The sequence below is a fragment of the Pteropus vampyrus genome, unplaced genomic scaffold (assembly GCF_000151845.1).
Source record: "Pteropus vampyrus isolate Shadow unplaced genomic scaffold, Pvam_2.0 Scaffold1, whole genome shotgun sequence".
Taxonomy (NCBI): domain Eukaryota; kingdom Metazoa; phylum Chordata; class Mammalia; order Chiroptera; family Pteropodidae; genus Pteropus; species Pteropus vampyrus.
The window spans coordinates 43,166,704-43,192,850 of NW_011888782.1; the positions used below are offsets into that span (position 1 = coordinate 43,166,704).

General features: G+C 35.1%; 1 pseudogene; it reads left to right on the forward strand.

The window, feature by feature from the left end:
• The first annotated feature begins 20,515 nt into the window (after positions 1–20,515).
• LOC111736745 lies at positions 20,516–20,634 on the forward strand (annotated as a pseudogene).
• Positions 20,635–26,147: the final 5,513 nt, after the last annotated feature.

The window sequence follows — 26,147 nt, forward strand, 5'->3', positions numbered from 1 at the left end:
ACAATTCAATACATCTGAACAGGTTAAGACAAAAAGTGTTTAAACTTCAGTACAAATTGGCTACTTGCTGCTTAACAATTGATACTTACTCTCTATAAAGCCCATATTTGCCTTCTGCTAATTTCTGAACCAGAGATTTGATCCACAAAGCCATCTTCATCTTGAGAAAAACTTCTGTAAAGGAACTCAGATATGTTCATCGGCACGCAGTTCTTTTCCTACTCTCCACAGCACTTTCTTTTCTGTTGCCCCATTCTCAGACTGGTTCTACCTGCGTGATTCTACCTGTGTAGTACCTACAGGTCTCCTTCATTGTCCTACTGCTAAAAATCTCAATGAAAAAAGATTCTTCTTACAATATGTACAACCAAGTCTCAGAACTGACTCTCATTGGCATGAATTGGGTCACATGATGATCCTGGAACCAAACACTGTGGCCAAGGGATAGTAATGTGCTGATTGGCCAGGCATGAGCCACTCAACCAAGGAGAGATAGAGTCAGACTCATCCATACCACATAAATGGATGAGACAATAAATCTCTACCATAATGACCAATAATACTTTTGTGCCACATAAAAAAAAAATTGCATTGGGAAATAGAAAACTTGTTTACATATTTTTAAAAATAATGGCAAACTCTTATGCCAAGATTAAGAAACTCTAATGATTTTGTTTCTACAGAGTTCTCACCCTGCTGAGAGAAAAGATGGCTTTCATAAACAGTAATTTAATTTTTTTAGTTTTTAATTTGTTGAACATTTGCAAATCTTATTTGAAAACTCCATCAACCTTGTTCCTCTTAGTTATCTTATAAAGACAAACAAAAGATAAACTCAAGTAAAGCATGAAAGATTGATTGACTTGCTGAAAGTACAATAAGTTTTCTGTTTTGTTTTGTTTTAATTTTTCCATGATGACTCCAGAAAAAGAATCACTAGGAATTATATTCCTTTCCAAGCAAGCCTTCCCTCCCCAAAGTGAGATCATAGTTTATTCTGTCCTCATGCATTTTCTTTACATTAATGCCCTTCTTTCCACTCAAATAAACACATTAAATACATCCAGAAAAATTGGACTTAGAATGAATAGACAAAGAAACTTACATAGGAGAAATGTTGCTATTTTGTTATCTTCTTAAAATCAAAAGGAGCAGTGATAAAAGCCAGTTTTAGTTTTGTCATGAAATCTTATTATAGATAAACAGAAGCACAAGATCAAAGTGTATTTGCAAACTTCCTATATTCTATATTGTGGCTAATGTTGTCATACTGTCTTATCTAGGAATTTTTCTGTACTCTTTTAAAATGTCAATCATCACATTTTAAAATGTTTATCTTCTACATTTGTTTATCTCATCTTTTTCATAAGTCACTGGAATGATATTTCTAAAGACTTTAGATAAAAATTGGCATTGACCTTATTTCAAAAAACATAGGTCATTTTACAAACTATGGTGAATTCTTCACAGCATACAACTGACACACCATATTGGCCTTGTGCAATGATAACCTCAGAGGCATGAAGTGTACTAAACAGTAATCTGCTCACATTTCCCTGCTCCCTAATGAGCCTCCCTGATGACCATACATTCCCATGTGTACACTCTGAAGGTGGTCTTTTCTGATTTCCTCCACATCTTGTCTCAAATGAGGTGTAAAAATTGTTGAGCTCAGGGATGTTAGTCCCCTAGCTTTGACATGTCGTGTGTGTGTGTGTGTGTGTGTGTGTGTGTGTGTGTTATCTCCCCTACCATACATCTTTTCATAGGCGGAACATAACAAATATGTTGATATGTTTCTATGAATAGAGAAAAAAACTCATATCCAAATTTCCCAAACCTCATGCAATTCTGTGGCAATTCTATCTCAGCCCAACCTCCAATTCCAAATTTTTTGTGCACGTGCACACACAGGTCCATTATTCATTATCCCTCTTTTTGTTAAAGAGCATAATGGCTTAACAGCTTGCTCAGCCACAATTTTGTCCCTCTGATGCATCTGGAACCTCTGTTTCATAACTTTCAGGAAGTGTCTCATGTATTAAATCACCTTAACTTTCTGAGAGGATTAAAGAACCAGAGTAGGAATGAAGTTTTGTGTGATTCAACAGCATGTAATTTAGAGAAAATAAGTTGTTAAAACAATCATTAATTATGTGTTAGAAATCCTACCTCACTTCTTCATAATTCTTTGGCAGAAACTAAAGTCTTCAAATCAGTAGTAAGCTTTTCAGCAGAAAGATAGGCATAATGGTGACTTTTTGAAAATTCTTTTGCTGTGTTATTAGAGTAAGCATTCTTAGACAGGGGGCTAAAGTGCGAAGTCATTCTAAGATGTGTATTTACTTTTTAAAATAAAGCATCAATGGACGTTTGCTTTTTTAGTACCACACAAGTAATAATCTTAGGGCAACTATGAGAAAACAAAATCTTTGAGCACGCCAATACGTATGAGCGATGAGCTGGAAGCAAAGGCAACTCATAAAAAGGGCAGGGTGCGGGGGAGGCGCGGCAAGATGAAGGCTGTGGAAAGTGAAGAGGAATGAGAAGTGAAGGGAAAGAGATTAAAAGGAAAGGAAAAGAAGTGAAAAGGAAAGCAAAAAAAGGAGGCAGTAAAAGGATATAAATACAGCTTACACAAAAGTATCCTTGACAGTTTTAGCAAGCAACTGCTCACAGAGGGAGAGAGTGCATGACCCATATGCACAGGAAATATGACATAGTCCTTGGACCTATGTGTAGATGTGAGGAAAATTTTCAATTTAGACTAAGTCTAGAGATTTGTTTCTATAGTCCAAATCTTAGTGTTATAAATTCTTTCCTTTGTCACATTACAATTCGTAACACCAAAAAAAAAACAAACAAACCAATAAAAAAAACCCAAAGTCATATGCACTTATCTCCCTTCCTGAATAGGAAGAAATAACTTCCTGAATAACTCAGTTCAGAAACCATTATGTGGGGTCTTATCAAGCTAGTCGTTCATGTGATATGAGTGTAGGGGCCACAAGTGGCATGGCAAGGGATAAGAGCTCAAGTCAGTGAGGGAAACACTTCCACAGCAGGTGGTAGTGGCTGGGCATAGGGCCAGGAGATTGGTTACATGCGGTAGAGTTGATTGAATAAGTATATTGAGAATATATGAGAATAAGGGGAGTCAGTTTTCTCATTGTCATAGAAAGGCCAGAAACTAGAGTGAATCCTGTTGTGTTAGATAAATAGGTAAGTACGTAGGTAGATGATAGATAGGTAGATAGGTAGGTAGGTAGGTAGGTAGGTAGATAGATAGATAGATAGATAGATAGATAGATAGATAGATAGATAGATAGATAGATATAGAGAAACAGAGATATAGAGAAAGGGATGTTGTGGTAGCCAGCCTCTAAAGTAGCCTCTGATTATCTTGTTTCTAAATATTCATACCTTTGTGAAGTCCCCTCCAGTACTGAATAGGGTTCACCTGTGTAATCAATAGGATATTGTGGAAATGACAGAGAGACTATGGAGGCTAGGTCATAAAAGATATTCTGCCTTCTTCATTCTGGGAGACACCAGACACTGTTATAATGAAACTCTAGCAGCCCTGTGGAGAAGTCAGTGACATGAGAAAATGAGGCCTCCTGCCAACAACAGGTACTGGCTTGCCAGAAATGTGAGTGAGCCACCATAGAGGTGGTCCTCCAGCCCCAGTCAGGACTTAAGAGGATCGCAGTCCTGGCCAACATCTTTTTTTTTGTTCTTTTGAATATTTTTTTAAATTTTTTATTCACTTTATTGGAGTACCATTGGTTAATTCAATTATATAATTTTCAGATATACATTGTAATTTGATATCTATATATTCTATTGTGTGATTATCACCCAAAGTCCAGTTTCCTTCAGTTACCATATATTTGATCCCCTTTACCCACTTCACCCTCACCCAACCCCCCTATATTTGACTCTCTTTACCCCATCTACTTCTCCCCATCTCCCACACCCCTTACCCTCTGGTAACCACTAGTCCATTGTCCATGTCCCTGAGTCACTGTTTGTTTGTCCTGTTCACTTGTTGCTTTTAGATTTATATCCCACATTTATGTGATATCATGTGATTTTGAAATTTTTCTGTCTGGCTTATTTCACTTAACACAATTATCTCGAGTTCTAGCCATGTTGTCACAAATGGTAATATTTCATCTCTTCTTATGACTAATATTCCATTGCATATATGTTCCACAGCTTCTTTAGATAATCATCTATCGTAGGACGCTTCAGTTCCTTCCATATCCTGGCCACTGTGAATAATGCTGCTATGAACATCGGTGTGCAAATATCTTTTTGGATATGGGTTTTCAAGTCTTTGGGGTAAATACTCAATAGAGGGATTGCTGGATCATACAGTAGATCAATTCTTAGTTTTTTGAGTAACTTCCATATTGTTTTCCATAGTGGCTGTACCAATTTGCAGTCCATCAACAGTATACAAGGATTCATTTTTCTCCGCATTTTCTCCAACTTTATTATTACTTGTCCTGTGGATTATATCTATTCTAACAGGGGTGAGTTAATTTTGGTGTGTGGTGATAGACAACAGCCTAGTTTCATTCTTTTGCAGGTGGCTTTCCAGTTTTCCCAGCACCATTTATTGAAGAGGCTTTCCTTTCTCCACTGTATGTTTTGGTTTTTTTGTTGAAAATTATTTGCGCGTATAAACATGGGTTTTCTTCTGGACTCTCGATTCTGTTCCACTGGTCCGTGTGCCTGTTTTACTGCCAATACCATGCCGTTTTGAATACTGTCACTTTGTAATATAATTTGAAGTCGGGCAGAGTGATGCCTCCAGCCTTGTTCTTTTTTCTCAGGATGGCTTTGGCAATTCGAGGTCTTTTGTGCTTCCATACAAATCCGATGATTTTTTTGTTCTGTTTCTTTAAAAAATGCCGATGGGATTTTGATGGGAATTGCATTAAATCCGTATAATGCTTTAGGTAATATGGTCATTTTAACTATGTTGATTCTTCCAATCCAAGAATACAGAATATCTTTCCATTTCTTTGTATCTTCTTTGATTTCTTTGAATAGGGTCTTATAGTTTTCATTATGTAGGTCCTTCACATGTTTCATTAGATTTATTCCTAGATATTTTATTCTTTTTGTTGCAATTGCAAAAGGAATTATTTTTTCCACTTCTTTTTCTGACGCTTTATTATTAAGAGTATAGGAATGCGATAGATTTTTGAACGTTGATTTTGTATCCAGAAACTTTACTGTATTTGCTTATTGATTCTAGTAGTGTTCTTGTGGAGTCTTTAGGGTTTTCTATAAAGAGAATCATGTCATTCTCAAATAGTGACAGTTTGACTTCTTCTTTCCTATTTGGATGCCTTATATATATTTCTCTTGCCTTATTTCACTCGCTAGAACCTCCAATGCTATATTGAATAACACTGGCGAATGGGGACAGGCTTGCCTTGTTTCTGACCTTAGAGGGAAGGTTTTTAGTTTTTCACTATTAACTATAATGTTGGCTGCGGGTTTGTCACACATAGCCTTTATTATGTTAAGGTATTTTTCTTCTAAACCGATTTTGTGATGTTTTGATCATAAATAGATGCTGTATCTTATCGAAGGCTTTTTCTGCATCTATTGATATGATAATATGATTCTTATTTTTTAATTGTTTATGTGGTGTATCACATTAATTGATATGCATATGTTGAACCACCCCTGTGTCTCTAGAATGAAGCCCCCTTGATCGTGGCATATAATCTTTTCAACATGTTGCTGTATTCAGTTTGGTAGTAAGAATGTATAAGCAACTGTTTGGGGATGGAAGGCTCTGTAAATGTCAATTATGTCCAGTTGGTCTAATGTGTCATTTAAGGATGTTATTTCCTTATTGATTTTCTGTTTGGATGATCTGTGCATATCTGAAAGAGGGGTATTTAGGTCTCCTACTACGATGGTGTTTGGGTCTGTTTCTCCCTTTAGTTCTGTTAGTAATTGCTTTACATATTTCAGGGCTCCCTGATTGGGAGCATAGGTATTAATAAGTGTTATGTCTTCTTGGTGCATGATGCCTTTTATCATTATGAAGTGTCCCTCAGTATCTTTCTTTACCTTTTTTATTGTGAAGTCTATTGCATCTGATATTAGCACTGCTACTTCCACTCTTCTCTGAATGCCATTTGCTTGAAATATCATTTCCACTCTTTCACTTTGAGTCTCTATTTGTCTTTGGAGCTGAGATGTGTCTCCTGGAGGCAGCAAGTGGTTGAGTTTTTGTTTTTTGTTCCATTCTGCAACTCTGTGCCTTTTTATTAGTGAGTTTAGTTCATTTACATTTAGGGTGATTATTGAAATATGAGGTGGTCTTTTAGCCATTTTAATTTTTGCTTTCTGTTAGCTCGGTGTTTCCATTGCTTCCTTGTCCTTGTGTTTCTGTTTTCTTTATTTTGGTTTGCTTTTGTGGGTTTTGCCTCTGGTTCTTCTTGTTTCATGTTATATATTTCAGTTCTGAATCTTTGGTGTGTGGTTACCATTACAAATATGTAAAGGATAGTTATATATATACAGTCATCCATTTTCTTCTACATATCCTTATCTCCATTCCCCTTTGCGAATTTGGATCTTTAAATCTTCCCCTTTTCAGTCATTGTTGTCTCAATTTGTCCCTATGTATGCTGAACTTTCATTACTATCTTGCTATAGCAATTCTCTTATTATTATTTAAACTTATAATGCCCTATTCTTAGTAATGATTGCACTCCTCTGCTTCTATCTGCCTGATAGTCACTTTACTCCTAATTATGTTTTTTTTTGTTGTTTGTTGGTTTGTTTGTTATTTTGTTTTAGGTGAGCTGATCCTTTTCAGTATTTCCTGTAGTGCAGGCCTCGTAGTGGAGAATTCCCTCAATTTTTGTATGTCTGGAAAGGTTTTAATTTCTCCTTCATATCTAAAGAAATGCTTTAGCTGGATACATTATTCTAGGCTGGTAGTTCCTTCCACTTAATAGTTTAAATATTTGATTCCATTTCTTTCTGGCTTGTAAGGTTTGCCCTGAGAAGTCCGAGGATGATCTAATAGGTTTTTCTTTATAAGTTACCATTTTCTTTTCCCTGGCTGCCCTGAGAATTCTATCTTTGTAATTGATTTTTGATAACTTTAATACAATGTGTCTTGGTGAAGGCCTTTTTGAGTTGAAATAATTAGGTGTTCTGTTGACATCTTGAATTCCAAGCTCCAGCTCATTCCTTAGATTTGGGAAATTCTTGCCCACTATTTGTCTGAAAATGCTTGCTAGTTCCTGTTCCTTTTCTTTGCCTTCGATAATGTCCATTATTCTTATGTTTCCTCTCCTGATGGTATCAGCTAGTTCTTGTATTTCTCTTTCATTATTTTTCATTCTTCAGTTTCTCTCTTCTTCCTTCTGACTTATTTCTAGATTTTTGTCTTTGATATCACTGATCCTTTCCTCCATTTGGTCAACTATTTCTCAAGCTTGCTATTTCATTTTTCAACTCTTGCCGTGTATTTTTTTTTTTTTAACTCCAGAAGATCTATTCTGTTCTTCTTGAGGGTTTCAATCTCCTTGCTCTGCTCATCTAGTTATTTCTTCAATTCCTGAAATTGTTGACATGACTCGTTTCGGAATTCACTGAGTTTTTTTCAGAAGTACCATCCTTAATTCTCTGTCATTTAAGTCACATATTTCTATATCTTTATGCTTATTTTCTGGAGATTTTTCTCTTTCTTTCTGAGACGCCTTGTATCTTGGTTGTTCATGGTGTTTAATGGACTATTTCTCCACCTGGGCATTAATGGAAGTGTATTCTACTGTTTTTCCAGAAAGAAGATTTATTATATAAAAGTCTCTCTTTAGCCTGCTGCAAAAAAAGGCATTTTTCTTTCGGTTTCCAGTAGGTGGCGTCTAAGCCTCTTGGATCCCTGCTTTATATAAAGTCTAAATAATGGTTTTCTTATTTTCTTATAGAAATTTAATCACTCTCGCTACTCTCAGTTTCAGTCCCTGTCAGTGTTAGCAAACAGTTGCAGTAGCATTTGTTCAGATTCCCCCGGGGCTCCATGGTGAACAGTCTTAGAGGATATGGGGGGAGAGGCCCTCTGGGTTGGGAATTGTGGGCTGCAACTCAGCCTCGGTTTTGCAAGCAGGGCAGGTAAAAATCAACTGTTGTTTCTCTGCGGCCCTGTCCTACTCCTCTGCTTTCTGCCCTGATGACTGGGCCCTGCTGCCAGCTGCATACAGCACTTTCAGGCATGGTTGTTCAGGGAAGTCGTAGCACCCTCACCCCTCCCTTTCCTCCTTCAAAGAGCTCTGGTGGCTGCAAGAGGCAGCTTCTTTATTTCTCCCAGTCCACTGCCCAATACCCGGAGTTCTGACCTGTGGTAGTTCTTATGCACCGATCGCACACTAAGACGCACTGGTGTGCAGTTTGGGTGTTTTTTGTTGAGTTTTAGATGTTCAGCTTATTGTTGTTTCAAGGGGAGAGATTTGAGGGTGTCTCTCACTCCGCCATGTTTTCCCCTGGCCAATATCTTTACTGAAACTTCATGAGGCAATGAGCCAGAGCCACCTAGCTTAAACACTTCTGAATTTTGGACTAAACTGTGAAGTAATAAATGTCCATCATTTAAAACTGCTAACTTTTATGTAGCAATATATAATTAATATACTTGTGAATATGTGTATGTATTCAGAATACATACATATATTCCCTAGCTTTATCCACTGACAGGGTCTGGGTACAATGACATTCAAAACCAGTGAGCATACCAAATGCCCAATTCTTGGTTTCCCAAATACAATTCTCCACTAAAGGGAATCAGAGCTCCGTGAAGAAATGGCTGACTACAAGGCTAGGGCAGGAAAAATTAAAGATCAGCCTGAATATTTTATTCAGTATGGAAAGGAAATGATTGAACAATTATGGACGCTATTTTGAAAGGGCTCCCACTGGCAAATATAGGATAATCCTCCGTCAGAATGAATAATGTCAGTAAAAGATTGAATACAACAGGAATTTATAAGTTTACACTGATATAGATAAATAAGTAAAAAAGTAAATTTGGAGGAATAAATTTCTAACAGTAGAATGCCAACTAATAAATGCAGGAAGAATGGTTAAATTAGAAAATAACTTTTTGGCAACTATCAAAGTAATAATTAATTCAGCCAAGAAATATCAATAGATGCTAAAATTAGTGAGTGCAAGATTGATGAGGAATGGAATGTTTACACAGTCTCAACTATCTGCAAAATGCCTATTAATTGCAAAGAACAGGTTTCTAGCCCTAGAAGCAGCACAACTTAAATCTAATCATAAAGAAATATTAGATAAAACCAAATTTAGAGATATTTTATAAACTTATTTGACAAAATTGTCAAGTAAGAAATTAAAAAAATATTTAGAAACTTTTTCTGATTAAAAGGGGACTACAGAAATATGACAACTAAGTAACTAAGTGTATCACGTGATCCAGGATTACATTCTTTTTACTATAAGAAACATTATTGGGACAATTGACACAATTTAAATGATATCTATGATTTAGGTGGTAGCAATATATTAATTTCCTGACTTTGATGGTGTTACTGCAGTTATGTAGAAGATTGTACTTATTTTTGGAAAATGCACACTAAAGTGATTGGGGGTTATGGGGCTCTTATCAATCACTCGCTCAAATAGTTCAAAATAAGAAAGCTATTTGAACTATTTTTGTAGATTTTTAATTATTTCAAAGTAAATAAAAAAAAAACAACATACTACAGATCTAAAAATTGCAGCCCTCGTTTGGCAGGGAATAAAAAGGCAGTTTAGAGATACACAATGCTAAGTAGAAAAAATACACAGAAAGGACATGCACGGCAGACATCATACACAGGTAAAGCGCCAACAGCAACAGCATCATAAAAGAGAAAGTAGAAACATGGAGAGTAGGTTCAAACAGAGACATCCACTGAATTACTTGGTGTCCCAAAAGGAAACAGATGGTGCGTCAAATAGAATAATTTCATGGGGGTTTCTATATACAAAGAGACTTCTGTAACGATGTGGATTATGGTAACTATACATCCAAAAGTTATAGCCTACTACCCAAGCTATTATGAGAGTTGAAAATAGAAAGAAACTCAGAGAAAGAGTCATGCCTGCTGCCTTGAGGGAATCTATGACTCTGTTGAAGAGACACAGCCAGCTGGAGGAGACCTTGCAGAAAGGGTGCCAGAGCCTCACTTCCTTCCTCTCTCCAATCTACTGCCAAGGCTTCCCACTGGCACAATTCAACCGGAAACCAGGGGGTATGGGAACCCATTGATGTGGTCTACATGAGTCAGCCTGTCTGGGCAGAAAGCCAAGTATAGAAGAGTTGAGGGTAAATCTGAGAGGTTCCAGGGAATGGGGAGTCAGTGAAAGAGATCTGACCTATCCACCTTAAATATATGTAATTAAGAACAGTAATGTTTAAGCTCTGTAGAAATAACTATTAATAGGACTCTCTATTTAAAATCATTGAAGAAATTTCAGGGAGACTGAAAATTTTTTGAAATTGCAGAAACATTAACCATTTCAGTACCAGTAGGTGAGCCATCAACATCAAGGGACATAAAAGTCATTGGATGGTTCAAAGCTGTTCACTGAAGCACAGTTAAGAGAGAGAAGAATCTGGAAAGCAACAAGAAAGAACTGTTAGCCATATTTCCTTTAAATAGACTGCCTACAATTTTTATCAATTCCCTAGTGAAAAGATTTGAAAGTAAATGTCAAAATTATTTGTAAATATAATTTTGCTTAAATTATCAGTTTGGTAAATCGCATAGAGTTCTCATAATTTAGATTCTCATAAAGTAGATTCAATCCTTTCCATGTACAGGTATCCCCAGTACAAGCTTTTCAAAAGTTTGAGTTATACCACTTCGCTTTTATGAAAGACTTATATTAGTACCTATTTTTGCTAACCGAAAGAAATCTGAAAAACGTTTTCACTTTTACAAAAAAAAAAAAATGTGAAAAGCAAAAATAGCATTCAACATTAGTTTTGCAGTGAGCATTATAGAGGCAGTGTGCACCTCAAACAGGAGTGGAGCCACCAAACTTATTTCCAGAAACTACACTCAGAATCTCAACATCATGTTGCCATAGCTTTTGAACTGTGTCTGTGAGCATCTGTGTTTTATCTGAAGTTATCCTGTGTATCCATCAGCAGGATGTGTCCTAAGGTACCAGAAAAGCCTAAGGGTGTTATAACAGGATATAATTAAACATATTTGGTATGATTTTGTAGATTATTTTGGGGATCTGGGAATGCTCAGCATTTTTTCCATATAAATTAATGATAATTGCTTTTTTACTTTATGCCATTTTGGTTTATAGAAAGTTTCAAAGACATGCTCTACTTTCAGATAGCAGGGGAAACCTGTAAACTTTTTGTTGCTGTATAAAGTTAAGAGGCTAAAACCTCTATAAGTATATAAATCTGGATTGAATAAACCCCATATTTAAATTGCAATCAATAGTTTTTGCCCCAAATTGGCAGGTAAAGTGTTGTCCTCAAAAATGTTGCCTTAACAAGGTTTCTTCCTGGATGATTAAACCAAACATTCTTTATAGAGCAGACAAGTGTAGAGAATCAATACAGCTGACAATCAATAAATCTGTCTTATAGGTTTCCTCACATTTAAAAACACTTAATGCAAATTAAGTAAAAGTTAAAGGAAAAAAGTATTCTATGATAATAGTGCCGTTGATCTCTATGGTGACATAAAATGAGCCTTTATAACCATTACATTTCATATTTATTATAATATTTTTACTATTAACACTGTAGATGAAAAAATTAACAAAAACCCCCACAGCTAATAAGTAGCAGAGACAGGATTCAAATCCAAATTTCCTAAATCTAAATCCAGTGAATTTTTCATTATACTTATAATTCTACCTATAATTAATTCTACCTATAATTAAACCCAGAAGTATAATTAAGCCACTTCACCTATTTTCTAAGACTACTTTAAGATTCATTGTATTTTATCCATATGAAGAGTCTTCCTCCAACAAAATGGAAAAGGACAAAATTAAGGAAAGAAAGGAGGAGAGAGTAAGAAAGAAAGAGAAAGAATGTATACATTTGTGTTTGAAGGACATTCTACCAAAATTCACTTGCGGAGAGAAAATGTTGCTTTGAAAACAAAGCTAAGAATAGCCATTGTTTGTCCTCCATATTTTTTTTACTATAACTCCAAGTTGTGAATGGCCACTGGCTTGAATACTATTTAGGTAACTATTAGAAAATTTGGTTCTACTGTTTGGTAAAGTCATCTCTAATAAGAGACACAAAGACATCTAAGAGAAACAGTAGTGACACAAGAAGAGGAGTCACAAAAATTCCTTCAATAGGCATTTGTGGAGTTCCTGGCATTACAGAGACAAAGATGAGAAAACACGATGCCAGTCAACATGGAATGAAATGTATTTCAGTGATAAACAACCGCCAACTTCTCAGAAACTTAAAACTGGGATTTATTTTGTGCTTTAACTACATTTCTATTGTGATTTGGCTGGGTCTCCGCTTCGAGTCCTCCTCACTCTGGAACCCAGGCTGATGATGCAACCTCTACCTGGAACACTGCTGGTCACTGAGGCAGACAAAGAGAGAGTAGACAATAAATTGCATACTGCTCTTAAAGAGTCCACCTGGAAAAAACACATATCCTTCTCTTCAATTTTATTGCCCCCAAGGCTTACTGACTGAAGCACATGACCACTCTAACTCCAGGGAAATAGAGAAGTACAAACTTGCTGGAAAGGAGCGCTAGAAATTTTGTTAAACAAAGCTAATGACTCCCAGACATCCTCCTATACGAGCTTCTAGGGGCAGAGTTGGTTAGGGCTCACCAACTATTCTACATACTTCATTATGTTCCTCAGCCTCCCTTGCAATTTGGTTAGAGCTGGGTGGTTAGTTAAGGCAAATAGGCCATGAATAGATGCGATATCAATAATTCGGGACCTAAGGAGTTAAGAATCGGTGTGTCATTCCATCCTCCTCTTCCTGTGCCAGGGAAACTTCAAAAGCCAGTGTTATAGGTGGTGATACTACAAGATTAGTAGAGCCTCCATTGACCTGGTTTTCTGAGTGACCATGTGGAGGACCTGTTCTTTTTGGACATAAAATGTAAATAAAATTAACCTCTGGTTGTATAAGCACTGAAATTTCAGAATGTCAGCTAGCATTAATTATCTCCTGAATTTAGGGTGTTGATATGACAAAAAAGCTTAAAATATGTGAATTTGTTTAGTGGGTAATGAACAAGGAAACTAAAATCAGAGGTTGAAAATGATATGTGCTTTGCAGTGATAAAATTTTTGATACAACTATCACATGCAGTGACTTGGAAGTCAGCTCCCATGGGCATTCAGCTAGGAGTTTCAGAATAAAATGGTGGTAAATAAAGCGTTAGCACTATGTATTGGTGGCTTTTGTTGCATTTAGCTAGGTAGTACCAAACGAAAAAAAGAAAACTAACCATTTGAAAGCAAGCTTGAAGAGAATTATAAGAACAAACCAGAAATTTGGGGCCTTCCAGGTTGTAAAGTCAACTGTTTCTACTCTTAAAAAGTAGGAAAAAAAAAAAATGATCAAAACCGTTCTAAGCGACAAATACTGAATTAAAACTCTTAATTAATTAAAGTGCTCCCAGGCAAAGTCAAATTAAAGGTGTAATCTTCCCATTTCAACTCAGTAGCCCTAAGGTCATATAGGGAAAGCAAACCATGGATCCGGTAGCAGAAGCACAGAACTAAGGCAGATCTGAGAATCAGGTTTCAAAAAGAGTGTGCTTACTGGCACATGAAATTTACTGAAAGTAAACAGATGAGAAGCCCACTTTTAAGGAAATAAATTGCCAAAAAAAGAACTTTGACTAAAAAAAATTTGACTTAAAACAAGTCCTGAACCTCCAAGCTTCCTTGACAAGAATGGGCTGAGAAAGCTATTCAGCCTCTAAGGAGGTAATATGTTCCCAATTCCCATTTCAGATGCACTGAAGAATAAAGAAAAGAAACATCCTGCGGAAGACCTGTAGACAAAGATGTTCCTCCAGAGAGCAGAATCATAGCCCAATGAATTAAGAAAGCTTTCTACTACTCACAGTATCCACTCAATGGGATATCAGAACTTCCAAAGCTCAGAGACTGCTGGTTGTGTCCATTTTCTCTTCTCCAAATCAGCATGTGTGCTGCTGTTATTCCTTTTTTTCCAATTGTTATCTATTGGGGAGTGGAGAGAGAGGGAGAATACTTGTTTTGTGATTCTTAAATCTCCAAATAAGAGCCACGTGATGAGCAGACTTCACAATGAAGGTACACACTCTGAATCACCACCAAAGTGAGACAAAGAAACAGCAAAATTCTTCATATTTTAAATGTTTTTAGCTCTTTTGTTGTTAGAATTTAAAACATTTGTGTTTTTATTAATTTTGTTGGATTTTGAGAAAAATTTAGAGATAGTAGGGAACAAACATGGATTATCCTTCCTTTGTGTCCCTGATCAAGAATGAGGGAAACTTTAAGTAACAATAAGAGCTGATACTTCAGATCCCAACCTGCTACTAGATACACATTCCCTGTATTATTATATTCCTAAGTAAGAGAAAACTCTATTAGTTAAAATTCCTCTGGTTTCATATGACCACAACCCAATAAAAATTAAGCAAAAAAAGGAAATAAGTTGACTCCTCTGGTTAGAAAGCGAACTGAGATAAATCATGAACTTGGAAGAGAAGCCATTATAACCAATCATTCAAAGACTGGATCAAAGGCCTCAATGCCACCACATTGTTTGTCTCCATCCAATTCTTATTTCTGTTGGTCCCTACTTCTTTTTACATGTCGGCTTTTTTATTTGCTACTCCATGTACAGTCTCTCCATGTATCGGAGAGGATGGCCGCTAACAATTCAGGTTCATGCCCTTATAGTTTATTAAGTAAAAGAAAGAGATTCCTCTCTACCTCCAACTGTAAAATTCTGGAGAAGAATTCTGATTGGCTTAGTTTGGTTGATATGCACACCTCTGTGAATAACTGTCCAGGTGGACGTGGTACTGTGATTGGCTCAGCCTGAATCATGTATTTAAGCATGTGCCTTGGAAGGTAGAGGTTAGGAGAGCAATGATCAATATGTGGACTGGGACTATATAAAGAAAAGAATTCCCCCAAGGAAAGGAAATGCTATAGCTATAAAAAGGAAGATGAAATGATAAATGAGCAGAAAGATTCCTCTGTGATGACCTAGATCAATAATAATGCATACCGTGGAATATACCGAGAAAACATACCTATGAGAAGACTCACAGACACTTTCATCCAGGGCATGCCGGACTTTGGTCAGTTCTAATGTTTACCAGACTCCCTGTCATGGTTTCCCCACTTTGATCCACTCCTACTCTTCTGTAGAATACACAGATCCCCTGGGACAAATAGTGTGATTATAGTGATGTTCTACTGCCTCATTCTCATTACTCTTCCAGGCTTGGGAGTGACCCCAGATCAGGTTCCCATGCTCCCTTCAGTGCTAAAAGCCACAATATTTACATAAGCCCTATATACATTATGATTACATGATTAAGTGCTTTGCAATTACCAAATATTTTTAATACCTCCACCAGATTAATGTTTCTACAGTACCACTTTGTGCCACCCCCTGATTTAAAAAAAACATTCTAGTGTCTCTAAATATTCTCAAATTAACCACTTACTCCAGACCACTAAAGCTATAATCTAAACCCCAAATATCTTTGCAGTCTGATCTTTTACTACTCATACCATCCTTTCCATCCAAAGTAGACTGTTCCCTGTTTCTAGTATACATATAATTTTTCATTCTTCTTCATTCAATTACTAAATTAACATATATAGGTTTGTTTTTTATGTGCCAGATACTATGATAAGTACCAAGGATACAAAGATAAATAAGACATGAACCCTGTCTTCAAAGAACTCACTCTAACTGTAGAAGAAACTGTAGAAGAAATATACATTATAAATAATTATAATTCTCTGTAAAGTGTGTTATAGGTGAGGTATGATAAAATTGCTAGACTGACTGTACAGAAAATTAGAAAAAGTTTCCCCTTGAATATGATATTTAAGCTGTGATTTGAAAGATAGGTATAAGCTTGCCAGGTGAAGGAATAAGAAAGAGAATTTCAGGTATAGAAAAAAATGTGTGCAAGAGTGTAGCAACAGGAAGATATGTAGCTTGTTTGGGAAAATACAAGTAAAAGTTTCCTTAATTAAAGTCCACTAAAGATTAAACAATGAATTGTATTGCCTGTGTTAATATTGGCTGATGCTAAGACTCGCTAAATGCTTATAAGTTAATAAGTTTATATTTATATTCTCCTATTCACCCATGGAATTCTATAAATGCTGGTTGAGTTCTACATTTAACAGTGGAGTACTACTCAGCCATAGGAAAAGATGAAACAGTGACATTTGCAATAACATGGATGGATCTCGAGATGATCATGCTAAGAGATATAAGTCAGATGGAAAAAGTCAAGAACCATATGATTTCACTCATATGTGGGATATAAACCTGAAAGCAATAAATGAACAAACAAGACAAACAAACAAAAACTTATAGACACAGACAACAGTATGGTGGTTACCAGAGGGAAAGGGAGTGGGGAGAAAGTATAACAGGGTAAAAGGGGTCAAGTATATGGTGATGAAAGGAGATTTGACTTTGGGTGGTGATGCTAGGAGCACCCTCCCCTGAACTGTGATAACCAAAAATGTCTCCATACATTATTAAATGTCTCTTGGAGGGTATGAAATCATGACTGGTAGAATAGGGCCAGATTATAAAAGGCCTTGTATATGGACTTTTTTTTTAGGTATACAATGAGAAATATTTATGTTTTTTAGTAGAATAGCAACATGTGTGACAATGTATTTCAGAGGTTAAATTAGAAGAAGCAAGACTGGAGACAGGGAGACAGACCTATTAAGGAAGCAATTGTCATAGAACAAGCAAGAAGGGCACTTTGTGATATTGTTAATTCAATGTGTAGATTATAAACTAGATTTTAATTCTGGATTATAAATTTTTAAATATATAATTATACTTTATTCATATTTGCTTTCTACTCAGTGCCCAATACCACACTCTCAGTATAGCAGATAATGACTATAATTTACTGAGTGAATTATGGAACTCTAGTCTAAATTGCTCCAATAGATTTGTAAGTGTTCCATATTGCCTTTTCACGGGACTTATTTCTTGTTAAAGCAGTGTTATTCACTGAACTATTCCAATTTTATATCTGTCTTCCCTTTAGGTCTATAAAATGTCAGATCCCATTAACTCAGAATTTGGGAATAGCCAATCCTAAAATTGACCAATGTTCCATATGTAACATCTATGAAAAAAAGTCTGCCAAGCAAATTAATGTTAACAAGAATCCAACATAGAAAAGCAACAGCCTCTTGAGAAAGGTGTCTTTAGGTAAGCAGGTGGTGGTATCATTTGTAAAAAAACAAAACAAACAAACAAACAAACAAAATCCTAGTTAAGATTTTAGACTTCTTGATGTATCTGAGGAATTTTGTGGGCTTCTATGGGCTTCTATGTTTAACCATTTGCTTGCTGAATCTTCATAAAAGAATAATGTTGCATTTATTTCAAAATGATCTGTGTCAAAACCTTTCAAATGCTTTCTCCTTTTTTCTCCTCCCCTTTCCTTTAGCCTCTTCCACTCCTAACCTTTCCCACTTACCAATAGTACAAAATCATGGGATTTTTACCATATTTATTTTATAAGCATCTTACTCTACACAAGGCATATTTAGTCTACTCAGTAAATGCATTTAGAGAATGACTCATTCTGTGAGGCCATGAGGTTATACTAGGAATAGTGGGTGAAACTCACAGAAAGATAATCTTAAATTTAACATAAGATAAACTTTCTCATTATCAGAGCAGTCCGAAAAATAGAATTGATAGCACTAGTAGAGAGAAATTTTCCCTAATGAGAGATATTCAAGCACTAGATGGGAACATTGAAAGGAGAATTAAAATTTCAGAAAAGTAATGAACTAAATGATTCTTAAAGAATGAATAATGTTGATGAGGATGATGACACTGTGTGAGGAAGAGAAAAAGGAGAAAGTGAAGGAATAAGAAATAACTTCCTAATTCTTATTAACAAGTAACTAGACTGTGCTGGTATTGAACAGTGATACTGCAGCATTAAACTAGAATCAAACTTTGCTCAGTTTAAATAATTCTATTTAAAAGATTTGTTTGCTTTCAAAAAGTAAGGAGTTACATTGCTCCAATTTTTACAACATTGTATGTATGTACATGTTTTGGAACTAGGCACATACAGATGCAAATAATTACGGTGTGACTTCAGGCAAGTTATGTAGACATTTATTCACCTATCTCACAGTGTCACTGTGATCATTAAATGAGAATCACTTAGCACAGAGCCTCGTACATGACATGTGAAACACTTAGCACAGTGTCTGATACATAGAAGACGCTCCATAAATGATGTGTATTACTAAAATTTTTTAAGTTAATAAAAAACTACCTGTCACACCTGGGTTTCCCCAGAGGCCATATTTTTCTAATCGTCATCTTTCACTTGAGAATTCTAATAATGAAATCATAGCTTCCTGTGGGACTATTTACTAAACTATTTCTGCTGCAGGATAGATTGTTTATATCATGCTCTGAAGATTCATTAAGGGATGCCTCATTTTTCTCTTCTAGATTTAGCCACTTGTCACTAGAATTTGCTAACTTTTTTATTTTTTTAAAAAAACACAGAATCCTATTTTCTTCTGCTCAATATTCACATGGCATTAAATCAAAAAATAGAATTTCCGTAAACTCAAAACTTTTGCATTTTTAGACAGTAAAGAAAGATGGTTAATGCAATGTGGGATTTCCAGAATATTCACGGCTATAACCAAAAGGATTTTAGAAAAATAATCATTAAAGTGCCATTCATTCAGATTGTACAGAAATGTCCCAAATTTCTTTTTCCTCTTTTTCTGTGTGTTTAAATTGGTGGTGTTTCAGGCACCAGTTTTTTGTTTTTGTTTTTGTTTTCGTTTTTTTTTTTTTTTTTACCTCAGTCATATAATCAATCGGATGGATACACACAGTTCAAGGATTTATTACTAGACAAGTGTGAGCACGGTAGATGTCAAATAATTTGGTCCACTTTGTTGGAGATGGGAAATAATTTATTTTCAAGCTTAACATATTTTTATCATAGAGGTTTGACTTATGTTTGATGTAACTAGGAACTCCCCTCTTATCAATTTTAATAAAATACAGAGGCAAGAAGACCAAATATTTCCAGTTGTGCCTCTCATTCACCACAAGATACCCTCTCTTGCATACCCTTTATTTACCACTAATTTTTAGCCTGAGTCATTTTTTCTCATTCCTGCAAACCCAAACAGTCCATAGACATTTCCATTTAGAGTTCATCCTGACTAATTATTGTATATGACTCAGCCCCCAGGAGTCCAACACAAGTCTGGATGTGTGGCTGGATGTGAGAATTTCTAATGAGAAAACCTGATAGTGGCAAAACTCCGACTGTAATCCACAGCTCTCACTCTGACCAGCAAGGCACAAATGTAAAATTGGCCTTGAATATTTGCAAGACCAGAGGGAAAGTCTCCACTTTTGTAGAAATGATTCACATACTTTTGTCATCTTGGGTATGCATATTACTCATCTGACTTTCTTGGAGCCATTTCCCTAAATTAGCTAATTCATTAAGGCAGACATATCCAGATCGAGATTATTTATTTTTTAGAAAATTTCTTACATCAACTTTGCACCTTACTAATTGGTCAGTGATGTCAGCACAATTTAAATGTGTCATGTTGCTTTGCGCACTGAGCAGATGATTCATAAATTTACTTCCATATTTTATTATAAAAAACAAAGAATCCTACTGTAAATCTATAATATATGAAGGCTTATATTGAAAAGCAATGCACAGTTCAAGTTACCCAACAGTATCTAAAAAAGGAAACAAAGAATGACTTAATAGCATTGAAGTTGTATTTGGCTACCTCCAAAGGAACCATAAGAATCACATTTTAAACAAGGAATGACAAACTGACATTTACTGCAGTGTGTTCCAAAGCTATTTAGTATGATGACAGGGTACACTGGCATGTAACATTCTTTTCACAGTTCATTATATGACTTAAAGTATAATAAAAACAGGATGGGATGTACAGCTATTTTGTGAACAGAAAATTTATTCTCCAAGGAAAATAAATTGGTTAGGAACTCTTGATATTGTTTTAGTCTTTTTTCATGTAGAGAAAAAATATTTTATTTCACATTATGTCTCTGTGATTGATTCTGTAATATGATTTTAAGAATATTCCTCATGTTCAAATTAATGAGAAAAAAACAATGAGGCAAATGAGCCAGGTGGTACTCAACTTTCTGAAGAAAAGTTTGTTTCAATTAGTCTACGGTCATGCCACCTTGAATGTTCTCGATCTCGTCTGATCTCGAAAGATAAGCAGAGTTCGGCCAGGTTAGTGTTTGGATGGGAGACCACCTAGGAATACCAGGTGCTGTAGGAATAAAAAAAAAAGTTTGTTACAATTAATCCATTGTCTGAAGCTCAAAAGATACCTCTCTCGATTGAAGTGATAATAGAATGAGATTATTATTCTATTAATTTATGAACAAATATATGTATACAAACTGAAAGCAATGCCCAAAAGGTTTATTTGATCCTGATCTTAGTACTACTTCCTCTCTAGAGATTTGATAGAAAGCTTAATGAGGTACAGTTAAAGAAAATATATCCATATCCTTCATGGATCTCTCTCTCTCTCTTATCATCTTAATTTTTATGGTTATTTTCCTATGCTAGACTGAATATCTAATACTAGAGTATCCTTGTTCTTCTCTGCACTTGGTCAATGTTCAGATTTGAAGTAAAAAAAAAATTTTTTCTATGCCTCCTGAAAATGTCTCCCAACTAGTACAAACATTACTGGCTTTGTATGACTTCTTATAGCGCTGTCAGCTATTCTCCCTGGCCACAACAGACAAGATTTTACTCTAAATATCTCACTTACATGTAGGGGACAACTGCAGAAAAATATTATTACCTAGGCTAGAAATTTCACATTGGAATTCTCAACGATATCATTTAAAACAACTTTTTGTAGTTTTTGGCAATAGATATATATTTTTTTAAAATACTATCATCTACACTGAAACGTCTCAATTTATTTTGTCCCTTAATGAATATGGTCACAGCAATAGGGTTTATAATAAAGTAAATGGTAGGTTATTCTTGTAAATTTTAGTGTTTGTCTGTGAGTCCAGTCTATTGTTATAAAAAGGGAGATTTAAATACTATAAAATATAGAAATATTCTTGAAAATATAAAAACACTTTAAAAACAACAGTGAGTGTTATTTTTGGTAATTCAGAATAGACCTTAGGTGGAGAACTATGAAGAATTTCTTTCTGGTCTAAAATTATGATTCTAACTTTAGGTTTTATTCCATTTTTTTTAAATCTCATTTCAGCTATGCAAGTTTCTTAAATTCATTCCCATCTTGTAATCTTCTCCGAGGTTTAAAACTAGGATCATGAAAAACCTGTGGTTATCCAAAGTTTTTCAGAAAAAGCCAGTTCCTGAGAAATGCCCTAGAATCAATCTAAGTTTCTTCAAAGCTAGCTGGTCAATGTCCAACAAGATTACTGTAAACTGTGGTAGACTTCCTAATGTTTCATAAGTTGGAGTAATGGTTAACCATCTTCTCCTTGAAATGACTAACTGATAGGCCATGGGACTGGCATCCCTAAAAAGAGCTTTAGACAACCTAGCCCTTTCCACAGGAAAACTATAGTCCTTCTCTAACATTCTCACTTTGCCCCCATACTATCTCCTCACTTCCTGGTTAGATCCTGCTTTTAACAACACCCTTTTAACTTTATCTCTAGTTCTCAGTACCATGCTTGCTCCAGTACCCTGAAAATAAATTTGGCTTCTTAAATTTTGAGCTCTGGAATTCTTATCTCTTCTGATACAGTTTGTTTTGGCTCTATCTTTCCTTACCATCCCAGGGAATACCGCTGACATCAGTTAGCTTGACTGACATCACTTTAGGAGGCAGAAACAATTCACCCTGTTTCACATCTCCCACTCCTTTCCAGGATTTGTGTTTCAGCCTCTTAACCATTCTCCCAAAATAAGGTTGTCCTTTTTCCAACTATTCTCCATATCCTAAAACACTTTAACACCTTCTTAAAGCCTCTCATAATTCCATGTTGCTTTAAGAAATAATCTAAATTCCTAAACCTAACTGTTCTCTATACTCCTTTGTTCTGGCCACAGCTGTCTCCTCACTGTCTCCAGCACATACCAAGTCGATCCCACTTAGTATGCCTGCTTTGCCACTCTCTTAATTTTACCCAGCATTCAGGTCTTGGCTCAAGCTCACCTCCTTCATGAAACTTCTCATAAATAGTCCACATTTTTCTACCCCTGCTTGAATACATCTAGCAAAGGAATTATAAGGGTATGTTGTCTGTAGTATTCATTATGATACTTAACTAAATAGAATTTCCCTATGTTGTTATATTTGGTTATCTAGTGTGTAATGTGTGAATGACCAGTTTTCCTAACAGAGATTTCATGAAAAAATTTAAGAACTGTATCTTAAAATTATTTAAACTATTTGTAATACTAACAAATAAATACTGGTTGAAAAAGAACCCAAATTCAAATAACTACCAAGATTATTGCCCTAGTCATCCTTGGCTTAAGACAAAGAGTAGACTAGATTATCACATAAAATGTTTTCTTTCTCTGTATTTCTTACACACTCTCAGGTTTTTGTTTATGGAAACTGTAATTACAGTTTTTGTTTCCAAACAACTAGATGGACTAATATCTCAACAAATCTGCTAATTTTTTTTTATTTTGCATGGATTTTTAATTTCCATGAGTAATTTGTTTTGATCCACACAAATCATCTTCTTTTTAAATATTTCTAAACTTAGCTCTGATCAAGAGGAAGGAAATAGAATGATTAAAATTTGGGTTTTAAATCCAGCTCTACCAATTACTAGTTATATATCTTAAACTAGTAGCTTAAGCTTGTTCTGCCTTTATTTTTCCACCTATAAAATGGAAATCATAATAATAAGTAGAACTACCTTAGTTGATGGTTGTAAGAATTAAATAACACATACATTAAGTAGCAATGATATATAGTAAACACAAAATACGTGTTAGATCTTTTTATTATCAAGCATTTCACTATAGGCTAAGAATCAAACATGGAAGCAACATACAGACTTTAATGTAATTCTTTTTATGGAATAGACAGCTGCTCTCAATATTTTTCATAATCATGATCTGATTCACAATTTTGAGGCAGGTAAAAGATAATGAGCCTGTTTTTTCCCTTATTCACAGAAAGAGAAAGAAGCAAATTCCCCTCATCCACATGGTTCCAAAGTACAGAGACAAGAGTTGCAAAGCCAAAGACAGGATGAAAGCAGAGGAGATGGTTTTCTGGCATTTTTTAGAGGTTTGCCTATCAGTGATGTGTTCAAGCCTACACATAAAGCATTGAGTAAATATAACATCAATATTTCATACTCCAACCATCTGATTTGATTGTGCTTTATCTAACTAAACTGGAATGTTAGTTAGCTGGATTTAATGAATTTGGTACAACTGATTGTTTGCTTCTGCCCATATTACTCATATGACCACAGAATGTGTCAAGATGAAAACTGGTCACTTAAAGTCGAATTTTCCTTGTTTTAGCAACCGAATTAGTCTTTATAACTCAGATCAAAAAGGAGGAATATTTTAAATGTTTTTGAAATCACATTCATTATTTATATTCAATTAATAGAATGTTAATTTGCCATGAAAATATATTGTCATCAGTGCTAGCATTGATCTATCTGAGTCTTAAGCCACAGTAGAAACAGTATAGAGTGAAGAAAATTATAAGTCTGAACAATAAATGTAGATGTTGAGATACTGAGTTATTAAAGAAAAAAGTTTGTTCCAAACACATTCCAACTGGGCCATTTATCTCCCCTATGGCTTCTCTTCAGCATCTTTATCCCTTTCTCCAAGGTTCTCCCTATACTATTTACTTATAGCTCCTCATAAGTCAGCAGAAATACATCATCAATGATCAATTTTACTTGGTTTAAATCAAACATTTTAATAAACTGTTTGGAAGGACATCAGTATCCAAATCCTGCTTTTTTTTTTTTTTTAATATATCTGAATTACAAGCTTTTTAAAAGCCTCATCAAATAGGCCTAAATTATAATAATCTATTTATCCTTTGAAATCCTAGAATTTAATTCATTTCATTTAATACTGGCTTTACAAAACACTAGAAGGCCTTTTCCTAGAACTGACTCAGTTACTAGCTTAGTTGTATGAACTTGAGCAAGTTTCTTAATCTCTTTGGATCCCAGATTTTTATTTTAGTCTGCAAAACAAAATAGCTAAATAAAACAAATTTTTAACTGCCTTATAGGTTTATTTCTCATTTTTAAAATAGGATATCGAAGATCTCCAACTCATATAATAAACTACATTACCTCTATAATTTACAATTATCTCATCTTTCTTTTCGCTGTGGCCCTTACTGCAGAATTTGAGGTGGGAGAATGAAAATTTTTCATTCAGATATGTTTTATTTGATAGAAATTTACTTAATAGAAATGAAAACCAGTATAACAACTTGATAATTTTAAAGAAAATACTCAGAATGGTTAAGTACAAAGTTAGATATTAACAATATGCCATAACTTTAAAGGAAACTAAACTATTATGAAACCTATCTATAAATTTTTTCCTGTGGTTGAAAATTTATTTTAGAATATACATTCTAATTCAGAGGTAATGCTAAAAACAGTAAAGGAGGAGATTCGTGGAGTTAGGAATCGTAGTTAAAGCAATTCTCATGTACCTGAAATGTAGCCAAGAAGAATATCTATAATAGTGGTTGAGTATTCTCCAGAAATACTATGACATAAATTCAATTGCGTCATTTAATCCATAAGGGGATTAGAGGAAGGCACATGGCTCCACTCCCTAATGCTGAGAGAATTCTCTGGATATACTGAAGTAGAGACTGGCTCTTATATGATGCTCCTACCGGGGGAATAAGCAAAAGTTTAAACTTGACAAAAATCGGTCTGTTTGGTGAAAATCACTCCAAGACAAGAGCCTAAAGAAAACTAAGCAGTGACCTTGAAGAAGTGCAATGGACTCTGCTTCTTGACATGTCTGTTCCCTTCTAAATCTTTTTCCTGGTCCCTTGACATTCAGCCTTACCGCAGAATGGTGGCACAATGCCTGAAACAATGGGCAGTTGTGTACCAGAATTGTTCATTCTGCCATTCTGTCTGTCCAAAGAGAATGTAGTCAGCCAATTCTGGAGTCGTGGAGCCCAGGAATCTGTGTTTTTAAAAAGCTCTCGTGTGATGGTAATGTGCAAAGTTTGAAAACCACATAGAGATTTCATAGTTTCTCCAAGCTTTCATCCCACCTCCACCCCACAAGATTAACAAGGCTTAAATTGACTAGAGATATTAGACCTAGTTTTTAATTTCAGTTGGTTCTATTTTATTAAAAGCATCAGAAAATGATCTGACACCTTGGTTTTTATCATTATTAAAATCCTCTGAAGTATCACTATTAAAATCTAAGTACCCTTTCCAATCAATTGAGTACAATATTTCAATAAGTTATCTTTTGATTTTAGCGACCTTATCTTCCAGACAATCTTTGGATTAAAGAGAAAGGAGATAATAATGAATTTATTTTTTCATATTGAGAATAATCCTAACAATATGTCATAGCAAATATGAAAGGAAGAGAAAAACCCTTCCGGTGTTCTCTCCTGTACCTAGCCAAAAGTAGCGATAACTCTCCAGAAATTTTAACTTCCAAACAGTGATGATAGAGATATGTATAATAAAAATAAGATATTATTGTCCACTTATGTGATTAAGACTAAAAGGAATGATACATCAGTGAGAATAAATTCAAGCTGCAAATAGATTAAACAAGTTAGAAATGTATTTGCCT